We start from the raw sequence: 15,469 nt of genomic DNA on the forward strand, positions 1-15,469 counted from the left end.
GAGTCAGACTGTACTGCATGATATGTTACCAATACCAGCCTGACATCATACAGGTGGGATGTAGTACTGTTAACATCTTGTGCCCATGTCATATCAAGTCCTGGTTATGGTATCTGCAACACTTGGCAGTGTATTGCAGGGCAGACGTGTTTGGCTGTGTGGGGGGGGTATACTTATTTGTACAAGACATATATTGATTGGGGCTTCTCAACCCCATTAATGGTGCATGTGGACATATATGTTCTAGTTAATCTATCATTGTTATCTACAGATGTATGGCCATATTTACCTATATAGATATATATATATCTGCTTACATATATATAACTATGTCCGTATATACCTACATAGATATATATCTGCTTACATATATGTAACTTGCTGTGTATATGTAGAAATACAGGTGTAGACATATATATAGGTGTTGATGTAGGTGTTTGCATGTATATTTGTTCATATATATTTCTATATATGTATATATACATATATATATATATATATATATATCTACATATATAGATATGTTGTATCTGTTTAGATATTAATATATTTACAGACACACATACATCTAAATGTTGGAATACATTCTCTGTACTGTTGCATGACTGGGCTGGATGATATGTTTTTGAAAACATCAGACTTATGTATATCTGGCATGGCTTATTGGTAAATCACTTTGTCTATGGTGTGCAGGGTCCTGGGTTCCAGACTTGCAGAGGCTGTTTATTTTGTTGCTGAGTAGAACATGGACTACTGGATACAGAGTGATTAAGGCACTTTAAAGCCATTGTAAGTGGGTTTGTGTGGGTTTGCACAGAGCTAAGCACTGCTAACTTCCGGTTACAGTTTCTTATACTCTGTTAGCTTCTGTATTGCTTAACATGTGTAGGCATTGCTTATCCCAACACAAACAGGCTTAAACCCACTTACTGCTGCTTAAAAGTGCTTACTCCCACTTACCCCCATGCTAATTTCTATAAAAGAAAAGAAAACGAGGTTGATAGGAAAGTGGTGAAAAAAGGGGCACAAAGAGGGAAGGACAGTAGGGAAAATAGCCAGGGATGTGCAGGAAGGGTGTAGAGAAGGCCCATAGCTGCCCATGTCTTCTACAGCAACAGCTGTGCATATACATTGAATTTGGAGGTAGATTTGGACACTGAAACCCCCTGGGAGAGGGGTAAGGACAACAATAATAAGTTGTGATGCCATGAAATGGACAGCTATGTATGGGGTGAGATTTTTTTGTGGGAACAGATTGCCCTTTTTTTATTTCGGGTGAGAGTGGGATGTTGGGGAGGGATAGTAGGTATATTTGGGGAGGTAGGTTGGGTCGGTTAACAGACAAGACAAACAAGACACATACAGGGGTGGCATGTGACACATGTGGGAGGTAAACACCTTGCTGGGGAGGGGTGTTGGGATATCAGAAGCCCACAAGCCCCCTAGTGCTAACAGAGGGACTGAGGTCCACACCCATGGGCAGCTGCCACTGCCCCTTCACAGCCCTGAAGGTGGCTGTGCTGGGGACTGAGTCTCAGAGCCAGACTGACTCTCTAATCATGACATGTGGCCCTTGAGCTGGCGTAGAAGATCACCAAAGTGCTGGTCAATCTCTCTACGAACCATGACCCTAACCTGGCAATGGGTGACAGGTGCCTGTCCATGCCCATTCCCGGGGGGGCAAGCCCCATCCCCTAAGATGGTTCCACCCAAAGGTGGTGCAGGACCAACAGACAGGGAGGGCTGGGGTTGGGCCCCAGACATGCTGGTGCCCAGTGCCACGGCCAGCTGAGGTGGGACAGGTAGGTCCACTGAAACCAGCCTTTCCAAGCATGCTATAGTGTTTAAATTTCATTATATGTGGGTTAGTAATAGTCAACACATTACAGGGTTAGGTATAACAACATGCATAGATATTCCCATTAACCCAGACACCAGATACGGAACAGTTGCATAGCAAACAGAATGCATGCATATATGGGACCACAGTGGTAATAAGTACAGTATTTCTCGGAGGTACAGGCCAACACGGAAGGACTGTGGCTGACCAAGTTCGCAGATGACTGCAAACTGGGCACCATAATCGACTCTCCAGCCGACACAAGCATCCTCCAAAAGGGCCTCATAGAAACAGACAACTGGTGCCAGAGCCATGGCCTCAAGCTAAATGCCAAAAAGTGTATAGTCATCCCCTTTGGCAAAAACTAAGTGCCCACAAATTACCACATAGGTGGTAATCCATTAAGTACAGAAGAAGTAATTAGGGACCTGGGGGATCCAAGTTGATAGCAATCTCTCATTTGACAACCACGTGGCCAAAGTGGTTAGAAAAACACTTTATATAGCCCACCTAATCATGAAGGGATTCACATCTAGATCAGGGGACGTCATTGTGCCTCTTTACTCATCCTTCATCAGGCCCATAATTGAGTACAATGCCCCTTTTGGGATGTACCTTACCAGACACCTGCATCAACTGGAAAGACCCCAAAAGTACCTCACCAAGAGGATCAAAGGGCTCAGACAGATGCCATATGCTGCCCGGTTAAAGAAACTCCAGTTCTACTCAGTGGCATACCGCCTGTTCAGAGGTGATCTGTGCCTGACGTATAAAGCCATGTCCAACCCAGAATTAATGGACATGCTGCACCTCAGAAAATCCAAATCCCATCGAGCTACGCGCTTGAGAGACTTGAACCTCAGCACTGAAATAAATAGGACATGCTGGAGGGACAGATTCATAACCCAGAGGCTCCCTTCACTCTGGAATAAAATCCCAGTCCAGGTTAGGCAGAGTCCCTCATTGACTCTCTTCAAGAGGAATCTTGATGAGTGGATGGGAGATCGAGTTTACCCGGTATCACTTCTGTGTCACTGTTAGACAGAGGCACAGTATACTAACCTTGAAAAAGGGCATAGCAAAATAAATTTAAAATGGGTGGCGAAAGCCAAACACATTCTGGCTAGGCTTATAAATGCCCTAGGGCAGATAGCCTAGTATGAATCTATGAACCTATGAACCTATGCAGGTACATTGATGGCACCATGCCACCAATGTTGGAATAATTCAATATAGCACATGCATGGGAACCATGAACATATTTATCAAACAATTGGACATTATCAGTGTCATTACATACCAGTCGGGGTGGGTATGTTGATTATTGTTAGAGATATGGTGGGGGGGGAGTTGTCAATTAACAACTAGTATATTCCTGTAGTTCACATTACATTCCTAGTCAGTGCTGTTATCTGTACCTTAAAAGTCTTACTACACTACCCTATAGCCTTAGTTTGGAAAGTGATACGGCTGTCATCATCATTACACATGAACCAGTTTTACTTGCAGTATACACCTCTTACCTGGTATACCTGTGGAGGGAATGCTTGTTAACACTAACTAACTGTTGCTACATATACTCCCGGATTCCAGGTTGATGTTTTACACATAGCTATCCAACTCTTACTGCACAGACTCTGGCCATGTGTTGACCACATGCTGGTGTGCCGGGACATATCTAGAATATTGCTCTCTTCCACCTTTATTGACCTGACACACACATATACATGATTTCCTATAAAGTTATATTATGTAGCACAGTGTGGGTGACAGTAACCAGTGATACTTTATTATTCAGAGAAACGGCAACACTCACAATTCCCTACAATACCATAGTGAAGAGTTCCAGTACATGTTATAATGGTCTGTATTTCTCAGCACAGTGTTCATATGCAACGTACCTGTGGGAGCAATGTATATTAGCACTACCTGGCTGTTGCCACACAAAGGTCCAGATTACACATTACTATTATGCACATACATCTCACTCTGTTACTGTACACACTCTGGTCACAGCTTGACAACATGGGAGTGTAGATAGGACATACTTGAAATATTACTCCCCTAACTGTTTCAGAGGTTGCTACAGTGACAGGTGTGTTCTCATGATGTTTGACAATCACTTGTATTCCCTGTTTGCTGGTTAAACATCTGGGATAATCCCACAGACTTACCAGGGAGACAGAGAGACAGGCCGCAGATATGGGCACATATACTGGACATTCTGGCCTCACCTGTACAGTTGTGGGGTATGAATCTGTATGCAGCCTAATTCCACTTCCAGGATTCAGACCATGGCTGTGTCTGCTACAACTTAAACACTGTCCATCATAGTTGTGTCGGCTATATAGATATTGCTGTATATCTCCTATCTGCTTTCTGTCTTATTAATCCCCTGTGCTTTTGCATTCTGACCTTGTATTACAACACTCTTATACAGATTTCCTAGACAGTTATATGTTGTAGGACAGTGTGGGCGACAGTGATGTGTAATACCACATTATGCAGAGCAACTGCATATCATTCTTGTATTTCTGGGCACAGTTTTGGTATCTGACAGACCTGTGGGAGGAATGTTTATTAGCACTACCTGAATGTTCCCACACATAGTACCAGATTCCACATTACTAAGCACATACATCTCACTCTGTTACTGTACACACTCTGACCACAGCTTGACAAGTTGGGGTGTAAATGGGACATATGTGGCTTCTTAGTCACATAAGGTATTGGGGAGTTGCTAGTGTGCCAGCTTTGTTCTCATAGCTGTGTGTCAATCAGTTGTATTTCCTGTTTGCTGCCTATATGTCTGGGATCATCCCACTGATTTCCCAGGGGGATAGGTTGATAGGCAACAGATATGGGCCACTTTAATAGACATTCTGGATATATCTGTACTGTTGTGGGGTATGGTTCTGTATGCAAACTACTACCACTGGCGGGATTCGAACCATGGCTGTGTGTGCTAAAAAAACAACAGTTCACATCTCAGTTGCATGTGCTATTCAATTTTTGTTGTCTGCATTTTTCCTGTTTACTGTCTATGTGTCTCTCAGTTGTACTAAATGGCCTCTAGGGATTACACCTGTCATATTTAGGCATTCCTACACATTCAATTTTTGGTGCACGGTGTGGGTAACATTGCTTAATACTACAGCACTATTACATGATTGCATATCTACATTACCTTATGATACCAGGATATACACATGCAGTCCAGCAGTTAGACCTGTTTTGTCAGGCTATTACACTTTTATTGACTTACAAACAATATGAAACTCTTCCTGCCATATTCTCTAGTGTATGCAGTACTTGCCTTGAATAATACAGGTTTTATACAAGCAATTCATTTACTACTACTTTTATTTTTATTTCCTATGACAGTAAATGCATGAGTATTACTGACCTGCCTCACATCGCAACCTTGCCAGGTGACTGATGTGGTCCTTCTGGTTTGCGGCCGGCTCCATTGCAGCTGTGGGGGACATAAGAGGAATATTTAGCCATACCTATCCATGATATACCTGAGCTGGCAATTATTACACGCAAACTGGGGTGATACACATGGCTGGAACATCCCCTGATGCTCCAGCCTCTTGGAGCCACTCCTCCAAGAGGTCCCCCTTATGCCGCTTCAAGTTGGCATAGTGGTGGCTGACCTGCTCACCAGTTCGGGGTATGCCAGTGGCACTGGTGAGGTCATGGGCGAGATGGTCCCAGGCCTCTGCCTTATATTGGGAGCCCTGTTATTGGCCCTGCAGCAGTCTCTGATCATGGTCTTTGACAAGGAGTCCTGCCATGACCTTGGACTCCTGGATGTACCAGCACTGCACCCGAAAGCTCACACCTTCTCTCCTTACTGCCATAGTGCCTGCAAGGGGAAGCTACAACCAGTTATGAGATATATTCCTGCCTCTTGGGTTTAAGTAGGGCCAATTTCCTGCACTTTTCTGTGATTGGCCGGTTTTGAAAAGGCTAAGCTATGGGCAAACCTGCTTAACTAAGGTTGTCATTGTTTAAAGGGGTATAACACTGGGCACATTGAGTTAGCTGGCCTACACATTGCTTACACCACCTAAGCTGGCCTGTGCAATGCTTAGCATTGCTTAAATTAGACTTTGCATTATTTTTTCTTTTTGGCATTGATTTCTTATTCATTACATCTTATATATATGCCTGGTATCCATGATTAATGTGTACGTACACTCTATGGGGTCCTTGTGTTTCATTAGGGACTTCAACACTCTATTACAATTACACCTCACTTCTGGGCTTACTGCTGTACTCCAGTTTACATATTTATGTTATCTAGTGGGTTATGGAACATATGACTGTATACTGATCCCTTTCACAGGTTCAGTTTGGTTTTACTATGGCAAGGACCTGTTTGCTGATACCACATTCTTCTGTACTTCTGTGATGGCTTGGTGGTTAACTACTGTGACTATGGTGTATAGGGTCCTGGGTTCAGGACCTGCATGGCTGTTTATTTTGTTGATGGGCAGAACAAGGCCGTTGGATACAGAGTGATTAAGGCACTTATGTGCAGTTGTAAGTGGGTTTGCATGATGGTAAGCACTGCTAACCTGCAGTTACATCTGCTTACAGAGAGTTAGTTTGAAGTGTAGGCATTACTTACCACCACGCAAACAGGCTTAAGTCAGCTTACTAGTGCTTAAATATGTTTACTACTGCTTATTTGTGCTTAAACATCTTTACTAGTAGCTTATTCATTATGGCACTGACACCTCACATGTGCATTTACTGCAGTACGCCAGTTCATGAAAGTATGTTATTTAGTGGGTTATGCAACATAAATATTAGTCATAATGTGTTTTGCCATGGAAAATGGAATGTGCTGCAGTGGGACTTGAACTGGGAATGCCTGCTTGTACAGCGAATACTCCGCCCACTACACTATGCTATGTTGCTTCATTTGCATATATCTTCCTTGTTATTCTCTTTAGCCATTTAAGCTGCATTAACCATAGTTAAGCAATGGGCACATCCACGCACCTATGATTAGCTTTAATCAGATTTTTAAAAAATTAAAGGGTTTCTTCATTTTATGTATGTATTCTGTTGCTGTTGTACACAAGGGGGACTGTTGGTGGGAATATGCGGTCACCTATGAGCGGTCTCGCTCATTTCATACCCCTTTCTGCTGTGCTTCATTGTGTGGTCATGTATATTCTGAAATCTCTGTTCGCAGACACGCCCCCGGCACCTTTACACACTCAATTTAAGCCTAGGAGCTCAGGCAGAGTGACTCATTATTATGCATGGTGCGCTGCCATCCTGGTCCTAAACGGCCATCTCCATGCAGGACTAAGCTAGTCCTGCACAGAGGAATAGTAAATCCGGGGGTATGTTTCTATCAGCTAATAAGTATTGCAAAGCCAAATGAAAAAGTTTTAAGAAATTCTTTGTTTCAACATTAGTAAGTCTTCTAATAGAATGCTAATATTAAATTATTCATTTATTTGGGTATTAACATATTATTTCACAACTAATAATTCCCAAATAAATACTTCCTATTATTTCTCACTTTTACTAAAGTCATTTAAAAATGTTATTTATAAAAATCCAGCTTATAAAGTTTGGATGTTCCTTCTTTTTCCAATCACTTTTACACAAAGTAATATCCCTTCTTCAAACCTCTCTAAGATGGTGATATTTAAAGAAAAAGATCTAATTTATTCATCTCAACTGCTGACTAATGATAAATTGCACTAAGTAAATTACTTAATTAATAAATATGACTTAAGTAATGATGTTTGGTTAGAATTACAATCTTGTAGACAGTTTGTAGACAATAAAATTGCCAATGTCTTTAAGAATAAGAATTTCTGTTCCTAAGTTATTAAATGTTTTGATGTTGTTCACAAAGCAGAATTTATCTAATAAAGGTATGCTTTCCAAACTATACGAAGTGATTAGAAATGAAACAAAAAATATACCAAAATGTATTGGGATTATTTTACATTAATTAATAATAATCCATCTAATGAAAAAGATAAAAGAACAATTTTGATATAATCTAAAATGACTACCTCTTCTCTTAAATGGAGATTGTTCTCTTGGAAAGTTATGTACTGAAATAATAAGTAAGAAAAAGGAAGTATGCTGGAGATGTAATTCAGAGACTAAGGCTGATTGGTCACGTATTTTTTGATTGTGTAGTTTTTAAATCCTACTAGTCTAATATTAACTTTTTTGCAGGCATTATTTTCTGATAATGTTGTTTTAACTAAGTCATTGATATTGTTTAATTCACCAATCCCTGACTATGTTAAAAGAATAAAATACCCATTGTTATGGTCTGTTTTGGCTATTGCTAGGAAAGTTGTAACTAGAAATTGGAAGAATAAGCCTTCTCCTTCTTTTATGGAATTTAAGAACATTGCACTCAAAGTTTGCCAGTTGGAATTGATTACCATCAAAACAGGATCCATCACATTCATCTTATAACCTTTTTATTTATTTATTTAATTTTATTTTGACTTTTACTTTTTTATTTTTATCTCTTTTTATTCTCTAAATATTTGCACTGGTTATCTAGGAATTTTCTGTGTTTTATGTTTTCTACACTTAATCTCCTGACAGATTTGAAGAAGCATAGGTGAAGCACTGAAAAATCTATAATCTTCCCTTCTGGATGGTAAAGGCACCAGCAGTCAAAGCACACATGCTACAGTTTCCTTGGTGGTCATGTCAATTACCATTTCTGCATTTTGCAATTGGTAAGCTACCACATACACATGGTTTCACATTTTATCTGAGTAGTTCATGCTCTCAAGTTCACTGGAGGAGGAAAAAAGAGCAAAGAATGATTACAACTTGGAGAGCTATGCTTACGTGACACAGTTTAGCTGGATGTGAATATTGTTAGGTCTACTGATGTGACTATTTTAGGGCCATGAGCACAGTTGGACCCACTTATATGTTTAGGTACTTGGCTATATATTGACAGTTTTATTAATTTTATTAGTTTTATTCTAAATGTTTAAGCTAAAGGTAAAGGTTGTTTGTTTGTTACTGCACACACATTTCTTGTTTTAAATTGTGTTATCTGATAGTGGTTATGACTTTTTTTACAGTCCCTTTCCCTCACTCATAGTTTTCATTGCTATTAATTATCTGAAAACCATTTTAGCAAAAAAGCCAAGCACTATGTTATCCAATGGCCTCTCATATTCCCCAATCATCATCCATCTTTTCTTGCCCTCGTTTACATGCCCCTCACAGTTGGCTTGCCTAATGCTCATACTCCATAGGCTGGTCCTCTGGCACCCAGCACCAATCTTCTTCTTCTTTCATTTTTTTGCCACTCATTGGTTAGACATTTGTTCCACGGACCTATCAGATAACACTCCTTTTGTTATTATGCTAACATGGATTACAATGGAAGTTTGATAACCAGTGTATAAATAAAAGAGGAAATACTGAATTTAAAGATAACAAAAGTGCTCATCTGTCAGAAGGAATGGTTTAATAAATGCTACTATTTAGAAAAAAAGAAGACTCCTCATTTCTCTATATCTCTATCCATATTTTTGCTTGAAATCTAGGGACTATTTTCTGTGTTTCTACTTCTATTTTAGCTCCGACTGTATTCAACTACACATTTTCTCCTCAGAGAGAGCCCTGAAGTACATCTGTTGCCAGTGCTTTCTGTGTTTTCATCTTATAACCTGTGGATTAAGTTCAAAGAGTTACTAGACAAACAGTTACTGAGCATTCAAGAATAATTGATTTATATGAAGGACTTTTATATATTTTTTAAATAGTGGACACCTATCTAAATAGTTTACTTGTTGATTATTTCTCTTTCTTCATGTATTGTTATTTAAATTTCTATATTGCAATTTCTTTGTTATTGCTTATTCACTTTTAAAATTGAATACAAAACTTAAAAGATAAAAATAAAAAAAGACAATCCAGTTAAACAAGAAATTGTATATTCCAAGAAAGAAGAAGGATGTTTGAATAAAAAAATCCAGTTATATATTTGTCATTTATACACCTTTTTGAGCATTAAAAAATATGAAGTAGAAGGAGGGTAGCTTGATTAGGAAATTACCCTGTGAAATATAGAGAGTTTGAAAAAAATGAAGAGGGAAAGAAAAGTAAAAAGGATGAGATGATAAAACATATAATTATCAGGTGAAGTTATGGAAAATTAAGAGTGAGAAAGTTAAAAGAGATAGAAATAAGTGGTTTAACATGATAATGGAGAAATATTGTTAATATATTCATGGAAAAATGTAAGGATTAGCATAAAATGCAATAAAATAGAAGGAAAAGATTTGAAGATTTTTATGAGAATGGAGATATTTTTGTGGAAATTAGTATAAAATGTAATGCAGTGGAGAAGAGAAAATGTAAAGATTATAATGAAGAAGAAATAACAAAGCATTGTTTTTTTATTTTAAAAAGAATGAAAACTTTTGGGAAATATCTGAATGAGTGTCAGTGGGAAGATTTGCAAATATAAATATGGATATAATGCTGTGTAGGAAATACAAAAAATAAAAAAAGTGAACTTGACAGATGGGATAGGATATTGACGGTAACAGTATGGGTGCCATGGAAAAGAAACAGGAATGATGAAGAGGTGTTGGTTAAAATAAAAAAAAATAGCTGATAAAAAGATAGAGGATAGATTGAAAGATGCTAAACTTTGAGAAAGTGAATATGTAAAATTTGCAAAATACTGTAAATACTGTAAGTATAAATACTGCATAAATGTAAATAGAGTGGAGGTGATGTGATGGATTAAGATGCCTATATAAATAAATCAACCCCTATATTCATTTTGATAAGTACCATGGGATCCTTTGCATCCTCCTGACCTACCACCAACTAAGGCAGATGGGGGTCTCAATTTAACATTTCTTTCTAAGACTGAACCTATTAAGGTTCATATTTCTAGAATCCAACCCTTTCCAAAAAGCCATAGATGAAGTAGAGTGTGCCTTAACCCTGCCTAGAATAGATTTGTCTTGGTGAATATAAAAAAGATAATAGCCTTAGATAATAATTTAGAAACAGTCTGTTTAATACAGGTTGCCCCTTCTTCTAACCTTCACAGGTAAGAAGCAAGTGATCCAAAGATCTGAAAGATTTAGTTTTGTTAATATAATACCCGAGTTGTCTGTGGACATTCCTCATTTTTAAGTTCAAGAAAGAAAACAGTGAGGCACATAGTCTGGCTTAAAGTAAACTCAGATACAACTATAAGCCTAAAGGAAGGATCTCAAAGAAATCTTGTCCCTGTGGAATATGAGGTAGGGTTGGCAACTCAGATACCCTTTTTGCAGAGATCAGAGCAATCAGTAAAATTGTTTTCCATGTAGAGAACTTTTAAGTTAGCCAGCTTAGCTGGTTCAAATAGAGCAAGTGTTAGCTTATCTAACACAAAAGTAAGATCTGAAAGAGAGGCCACTGGTTTTCTTGGAGGCTGCTTATGCAAAATCCCCTTCAAGAACATTTTTGACATGAGACTGCATTGAAAAAATGATCCATGGGCAGACATGCTGAAATGGTTGATACATGAACCTTGATAGAGGAATAAGGAAGGCCATGGGATAGTATCTTATACACAGATCTTGTAAAAACATGAGAACAGCAAGCCCTGAATGAGTGCTGTTTATGTTGTTGGCACCAACTAGAAAACCTTTTCCATTTGCTAACGCATGATTTTCTAGTAGCAGGCCTTCTTGTTTCCATTAATACCTGCTGCACATCCTCAGTAACCAGGTGCCTAAAAGGAATTAGCATCCTATCATCCAGGCAGTCAGTTGAAAATGATTGATGTTGGGGTGTACCAAACAACCCTGTTCTTGTGTGAGTTGATCCATTCTGTGAGGAAACTTGTGGTAATTGCCCCTGACCATTTCCAAAGGAAGGAAGAACCATAGTTGCCTGGGGCAAAAGGGAGCCACCATAATGATATTGAGAGACTTTTTTCTCAATCTTCAGAAGTACCCAAGATATTAGTGGAAAGGGTGGAAAGGCATGAGGAAACATTATTGTCCAAAGAAAAGAAAAGGCATATGTCTTCCAGGCCTTCTTGCATGGAGTGCAGGAACAGAATTTCATCAGCTGATTGTTCAGAGAGGAGGCAAAGAAGTCTACTTGAGGAACTTTCCACAGATGGATCACATCTTGAAAGACCCCCTGAACTAGTTTCCATTCATGAGAGTCTTCCCTGGTCCTGGTCAGCTTGTCTACCACACAGTTTTGCTCTGGCAGAATGTAGGATACCTATAAAGTGAGATTGTGCTGTAAATATATACCCCAAGCTAACATAGCTAGTCTGCAAAGGGGATACAAAATGGCTCCCCCTTGTTTGTTGAAATAACACATGAATGTGATATTGTCTGTAACCACTTGAAGAGGTCCTTGTGACAAAGGATGGTTCAGTGAGTCGAATGGCAAGCATCTCCTTCATATTTATGTGCATCTGTTCTTGGTGTCCCACAACCCCTGCACTTTTATCTCTCATTAAACTGCTCCCCAAGCAAAGTCTAAAGTGTCTGTGGTGACTGATGCTTTGGAGCAGGGAGGGAGAAGGGGACACCTGGATTTAAGGATATCTGTTTTTTCCACCCCAAAAAAATGTGTTTTGACAACCCCCAGTACTGAGATCTGAAAAGATAAAGGTTGTTGATGCCACTGTATCTTTTTCATGTGGAGACTTGCCAGGGATATTGTGAGAATCATGGATGCCACTAGCCCCAAAATCCTGAAGTATTCCCTTGCAGTGACTGAAGTCTGATCGGAAAACCTTAGAAAAACATCTAAATAAAGATCTATTTTTCCTGTGGAAGAAAAGCTTTTTGAAGTGAGGTGTCTAGTTGACATTCTGGGAACACAATCCTGTGTGAGGGAGTCAAGGAAGACTTTTGAATGTTCTCTCGGAAACCCAGCTTGTGCAAGGGATCTCTCACCCAAAAGAGAGAGATAGTTTCCTAATATTTTGAAAAATCAAATTAAAGATAAGAAAGTTGTCTAAATATGGAAAAAGGTGGATAGTCTATAGCCTGCAATGGGCCATAATTGGAGCTAGATACTTTGTGAACACTCTTGGTGCAGTGGATAGATCAGAGGATAAGGCAGAGAACTGATCATGTGATCCAGACATACCATACCTTAAGAAACACCTGAAGTCTAGATGAATAGGGATATGATAAGCATCTATTAAGTCTAAATTTACCAGGAAACCTGTAAAAGGAAGAAGAGGTAACAGGTTGTGAAGTGACATCATTTTAAATTTGGGCACGGCACTATCACAAAATGGTTTAGGAAAGAAAGATCCAGAACTAGTCTCCAAGCATTTTCTTTCTTTGGCATTGGGAACATCCTTGAATAAAACCCCTTCCTCACCTTGGAAAGTGAAACTAGTTCAGTCACTCCTTGGGACAGGATGTGATGTGGTGGAAACGAAACAGTCTGACCTGCAGGATGAGGAATGACCCCTTGGAAAGGGGGAATTTCCTCCCGCTACCATCTGTAACCCTGATGATTAATTTTCTGAGCCCATTTGTTTGAAACAATCTGTTGTCAAATAGAAAAATGGAGATTCAGACTTTCTGGAATAGAAAAGGTGCCAATATATATAAGGTCATTCATACTTGTTGGAATGTCCTTGGTTTTAGGAGGTCTGAGACATGTTTTGGAACCCCTTGCCACTTCTTCTTAAACATCTGTTTACCTGAATTCTGTTGAGACTGTTTATTCTGCTTTTTTGGTTTATTTGTTTTTTGCCAAAAGTAGGTGAGGAAAAAGAAATTCCTTGGACAAATCTGGAAAAGAAGGGCTGAAAAATCGTAGAGATTCTCTGGATCAGCTTACCTCTTTCATTACATTTTTTATCACCTCTGCAGTAGAGGGGCTAAACACTACCTCTATATCCAAGAGAGAATTTACAATCTCTTTTTTACATCATCTGGGAGGTTCTGAGAATGCAGTCAAGCAAACCTCATGAAACAGTACCAGTGACCATAGCCCTAGAAGAAGTATCAACAGAGTCATGCACACACTGCAAGCAATGCTGAAACAAAGTTATTTAATGCAATGTTTTCTTCATAAGAAGAAACTGTAGATAAAGCATTCCACATTCGCAGTATGTCAGAACAGACTTTAACAAACAAGCCTGACAATTTAAAATTCTGAAAATCAAAGTTGCAGAGTTATACACTTTTTTTCTCATACCTATAAATAATTTCCCATCCTTATTAGAAAGAGTAGGATTGGAATTATTTAAGTGCTTAACAGCAGTCGAGTCAACTAATGCTATAGCTGCTGGGTCATGTTTGGGAATAGTGTATAAAAATGTAAAAGGCTGAGGAACTTTGTACATATTATGTGCCTTTTTAGGGACAGCTGGATGACTATCAGGGAAACTGCTGGCTGTGAAACACACATCCTGTAAAGCAGACGACACAGGAGGAATGAATGTAGGTTCTGGAAAATCCTTCTATAACAACTCTTAGCATTTTCAGAGGGACTGAGAAACCTCAGTGTTCTCCCACTGAAAACAATAGGACATTCTAGCAATAGTCTCACATAAAGAAAAAAAAACATAGAGAGAATTAGAAAACATGCTCTTCTCTGAGTCTGAATCAGAAATCTGAGGAAAGTACCCTGAAACCATCACTGAATTTTCCTGTTCAGACTAAGACTCTTGAATCTCTTCAGGAAAAGAACCATATTTCTTTTACCAGAAATTCCTCTACAGGAAAGATCAGTTGTTGTTGTGTCTTTCGGCTTTTCCCAGTTAGGGGTCGCCACAGTGGAACTCCGGTCCGCTAATGATTGGCAGTAGATTTTTATGTGCCGAGTTTTCAGCCCTGATGTACAACCTTCAACGAAGGTACACCCATTCACGCATGTCTCCAGACAGAAGATGCTCTAGCTGAGAATCAAACGGGACAATGTCTTACTGTCAGGTGACAGCGTTACTGTAGCACCACCTGAATTAAACCCTGAGCCAGTTCCAGAAAACTACTCCTGTCTAAAGAAATTTGGGGAGGAGTAGATACATACCTAGTTTTCCATTTCTTTTTGGCAGGAAAAATGGTTCCAACAGTGTTACTAATGGCAGCCACTGCATCCCCAGGGATAGGCACAGCATTCTGACACAATAGGGAAACCTTCCCTGTTACTTCTCCCAGGATTGACAAGAGTAGCTCTCCCTTTCCCACTGAAGGGTCTCCAACAGCCAAAGGGGACATGGCTAACCCCTGTTCCATATTGGCTTTAGGTGCTATACCAGAAGGATCCAGGGTAAAAGATGAGCGGTCTAAGGTACAACAATTGGCCACAGCAGTCAACTACCTGCAGATGAGGCAAATTGCAAGCCTGCTTTGGTGGCAAAGGCTGTTAGCTTATCTTTTTCTGGCTGGAATAAGGACTGACTGGGGACCGATAATCTGTTCCATGTTCAGGTTGAAAATGGTGCCTGTTTCCTGGTGAAGACAAGCCACAAATGCTGGTAAAACTACCAGTCCACAAAAGTTACTATTTTTGACAGAAAAATACAGTAAAAGGCACTTTAAAACATTGTGACAGGCCCAAAACAGAAAAATAAACACAATTTCTTTACAGAAAATATGTTATCAG

Source organism: Protopterus annectens, chromosome 5.part1 (genome assembly GCF_019279795.1).
Source record: "Protopterus annectens isolate FY-2018-M chromosome 5.part1, PAN1.0, whole genome shotgun sequence".
NCBI classification, from domain to species: domain Eukaryota; kingdom Metazoa; phylum Chordata; order Ceratodontiformes; family Protopteridae; genus Protopterus; species Protopterus annectens.